Genomic DNA, 4729 nt, shown 5'->3' on the forward strand with positions numbered 1-4729 from the left:
TCTAGTAAAACAAGTTTCAAGTCGAAATAATGAGAACTGGTGCCAGAACTGATACTGGCTATGTAAAAGCGCGTACCGAAAAGGTGCTGCGAAAAATAAAATAAAAATATAAAAAATCTTAGAAAAATGAGTAGGTTCAGAATCCTAAGTTTGGGATTAAAATGCTAAGTGTAACTATTAGCGCTAATACAGTGCGATTGAGGCCTTGGCACATGATCCTAGGTCATTGTTGGTGCCTCTTACGTGGCCCATTGTTGAAGCTTGCTGCCTCCATCAGCCACCACCTTCCTCCCTTCACTTGTGAGCCAAGAGACCACCTTTCCTCTTGGTTCCTTCATCAAACCTCCTTGTGTGTGTGAGATAAAGCCTTAGGGGTGGAGTAGAGACCTTGTTTCTGAACCTTGGGTCTCTATTTGGGGAGTTCTAAGGGCTGTGGTTCTGAGTTTTTGTGGAGGAGGCATTTTCCTTGGTTGTGGTAGCTTCAAGTGTTGAACTTTGTGGTGAAAGGGTCAACCTTGCTTGTTATTTTCGTGGCCTTGGGGTAGTCTGACCTTGAGGAGCTACAAGTGAGCTCCAAGAGCACCATTAGCTCTGTTTTGAAGACTTGGGTAAGTTGTTGAACCTTGATCATGACTTTTTGTTGCTTAAAGGTTGAGTCTTAGTATGTTAACGAGTTATATAAGTAACCAACCTGAACATGAACCTAAAAAAGCCTTTAAAAATGCATGCTTGGATGTTGGAATGGGTTAAAAACCAAACCTTTGGAGTGATAACTCGCGAAATGCTGAAACTGCATTCTGTCGCGAAATATCCGGATATGATATTCGGATATTGATATCCGGATATGGGGTCTTGTGATATCCGGATATGGGGTCCTGTGATATCCAAATATGGATATCCAGATATGACATCCGGATATGTGCCCGACAAATATCTGAATATTCTGGAAAGTTAGAGATAGTAACGGTACTGTTCACACAGAATGCTATTTTGGGTTGGTGGACCCATAATTGGCTAATGTGGACTTCTGTAATAATTAATCTAACTCAGAATCTAAGTGATTAAGAGCTTATGGCTTTGTGAGAAGCCCAAAGACATGAAACGTAAAGGAAATGCGTTGTCTTTATGTCATATGCTTGTTGTGTTTGAATATTGATATGATTATTGGTCCAAACAGATTGTGTGGACTTTGAGCTTGTGTGGACTCTTAGCTTGGATAGTTAGCTTGCAAGGTAAGCTTTCGTGTCATCGGTTTAGCCATTGTTGATTCCACCATGTCCCATGGGGGGATGGTTTTTATGCATGATGTGTTTTCATGTATTGCTTTATTGAAATGCTATTGAGCTGTTAAGTGCAAGTGCCTTATGATATGTATGTGGTGTTCGCCTAGACGGGATGTGATCCTGTGGCAGGTACGACATGGGCGCGTACTGTGTGGGTAATAGACGTATTCTTGCATTTCTCTGGCCAATAGATTAGTTATAACACACATGACATGATTATCTGCTGCATTGCACTGTTTTGGAACTTATACTGTTAACTGTTTTTGGAACTTATATTGCACATGTAAGTGAGCTTGGGGTGGAAGATCCTTGAGGACCCCTTGCCTTACTGAGATTTCTGTTTAGAGATCTCACCCCACGTTTGGGGCGCTTAATTCAGGTTCAGGTAACCCAGGGGTTGAGATCTCTAGCGGCAGGAGGCCGGAGCTTAGTTGATTGATGTTTATCTGCTTATGTATGCTAACTATGCTTGGATGCAGGATTATGTCTGTAGCTATTATGTCGTTAGCTTTATGGATTTCTGTGTTGAGACTTTGTTGGACGTGTTGCCTTATTTGGTGAGCATGAGGATTGTCCATGCCACATTTACTTGACTTTATGTTTTTAGTTTTGAGTTGTTTTAATGTATCAGGATATTGTCCGGACTACGTGTTGTAGATCCGTGACTTAGATACTCACTTATTTATATCATGAGGTATTTCAGTTAGTTGTCTTTTGCAATTACATGCAGGCGATGTTTTTATGAAATTGATTAAGTAATCAACATAGGTAATGATAATGATGTCATAATTGAAAAGAAAATGATATTCCGTATTTTTAATTAAGCGTGGCTTAATACGATGACATTTTAATAAACCGGGTATAAACGAGGTGTTACATAGATGGTTTTGATTGAATTCCTTGTGTTAAATGAATTCATGACCTCTGTGTAGGTAAATTTGAATATATTAACTGTGTTGATTGGCTTGCTCGTGAGCTAAGAAAGCTTGGCAAGAGGAGGTTTGCTTTCAAGTAAACTGCTGATCTTGGGGTTAATCCCCTTGTGTGTTTCACCATGCTCCATTGGGAGGAATGATTGGATAATGTGATGTATGATAATGATTGTAATATTATGCTCATGCATTGCTTGAATATGGTATCTATATATATGGTGTGCTATGTGTGTGTGTGTGTGTTTCTTTGGCAAATAGAATTGCGTGATTGTGGGAACTTCCCCTCGATTGGTCTCCATGAGGGAGTTCCAGGTGGTATGATGCCTAAGAGTTATAATCTATGATGGAGCACTCTTGAAAGTCTCAAGGTGTTTAGAGATTGGTTACCTTGAACAATAATCCATGATGGATGTTCTTGGTAGTGACCTTGGATGGTGTTGTGATGTATGATTTACTATATTGTTGATATTATATATGCATATTGAGTGAACCATTAGGTGAGGTGAACTTCCAAGACCCTTGGTTTATTGATATTTGTAATCTTACCCCTTGTTTGAGGAACCATGTAAGAACCCGCACCGCTAATTAAGAAAATTAATTAGATAATTATGAGATAATTCCATAATTGACCCTAATAATTATTATGAGGCTTTAATAATTATAGTAACTGAGTAATAATGTTGAAAGTCTCTTTTCTGACGAAAAACGCAGATACCGGTTCTGCTACTCGGTATAAATGCGTACCGAAAAAGTATCCCAGAAAATTATAATAAGTGCATGAATATTACTAGAATAATATATAGGACTTGTAAAACGAGTTTCAAGTTAAAATAATGAGAATTGGGTGCCAGAACTGATACTGGCTATGAAAAGCGCGTACCGAAAAGGTGCTGCGAAAAATAAAATAAAAATATGATAAATCTTAGAAAAATGAGTAGGTTCAGATTCCAAAGTTTGGGATTGAAATGCTAAGCGTAGCAATTAAAGTTAATACTGTGTGTTTAAGTGTTAAGTGACTATATATATGCTTGTTAGCACAAAACCCTAGGCATTCAGTAATTTCCTACGTGAAAGGGTGGCTGACCAGCTTCTCTAAACCTTGTCCATAGGTTCTCTTCTCCATTTTTGAGACCAAGTTGCTATCTTTTCTTGATTTCTTCACACTTCCTCCTTGTAAACACTTGTGTGTAGCCTTGTGAGGGTGAAAGGTAGCCTTTTTCTGGATGGCCAGCTTCTGTGTATGAGTTGTGAGGGCTGACTTCATGGCTTGGGTTGGTTGAGAGCTTGTTCCTTGTTCTTGTTGGCTCAAGAAGCCATTTTTGGTGAGGAAAGAACCTTGTTGTGCTCCATTTTCGTGTTTGGTACAAGTCATAATCCTTGGAGTTGGTTGTGAGCTCCAAGAGCAGCCTTCGCCTCTGTTTTGAACCTTGGGTAAGTGTACCAACTATGATCATGACTTTTAATGCATAAAGACGGTGTCTTGGCATGTTTAATGAGTTAAACAAGTAATCAACTAATATATGAACCTAAATGGACTTAAAGATGCATGCTTTAACGTTTTAAAGTGTTAAAAATGGAACCTTGAAGGGATATCTTCGCAAAAATGCAAACTGCATTCGGTCGCGAAATATCCGGATATTTGACTGTAAATATCCGGATATTGATATCTGGATATTGACAGAGAGATATCCAGATATGTCCCCGAGGAATATCTGGATATTCTGGGTTTGCGAGGAACAGTAGCTTACTCTTCATCCAGAACTGATATTTGGGGTTTGTGGACCCTAGATTGGCTAAGTTGAACCTCTGTAATAATTAACTAAGTCAGAATCTAAGTGATTAAGGGCTTGTGGCTTTGTGAGAAGCCTTAAGACATGAAAAGTAAAGGAAATATGTTGTCCTTGTGTCTTGTGCTTGTCGTATATGATTATTGATATATCTAGCGGTCCAAAACAGATTGTGATTGTGCTGAGTTTGGACCTTGAGCTGGGTTGGATTCTTGGTTTGGATAGCTAGCTTGAAAGGTAAGCTTTCGTGTCCTCGGATTAGTCTGTTTTTTGTTCCACCGACCTCCATGGGAGGGTGGTTTATATGCATGGTATGCTTTTATGAAAATGTTATATACATGATATATGCCTGAGATATGTGAATATGATGTTGTTACTTACACAATTAGACAGCGACTCTGGTGTGTAAGGCATGTAGTGTGTGAATACGATGTCGTTACTTACAGAATCAGACAGCGACTCTGGTGTGTAAGGCATGTAGTGTATGAAAGGGATGTTGTTACTTATACAATCAGACAGCGACTCTGGTGTATAAGGCATAAGATTGCGACTCTTATGTTAGATGGGTCGCAGACGTGCATAATCCCTATCATGTTCCCTGGCCAGTCGAACCGCATTTACATACATAACATGATTAATGAGTTATAGTATTTAGCTCGTTGAGCAAGAGATTATATTGTCATGATATATATGCCTTAACATGAACATGCATTGAAATTAGTGGTTT

This window comes from Gastrolobium bilobum, unplaced genomic scaffold, assembly GCF_033153095.1.
Source record: "Gastrolobium bilobum isolate Gb01-03AN ecotype WA unplaced genomic scaffold, APGP_CSIRO_Gbil_v1 utg3870, whole genome shotgun sequence".
Lineage (NCBI taxonomy): Eukaryota > Viridiplantae > Streptophyta > Magnoliopsida > Fabales > Fabaceae > Gastrolobium > Gastrolobium bilobum.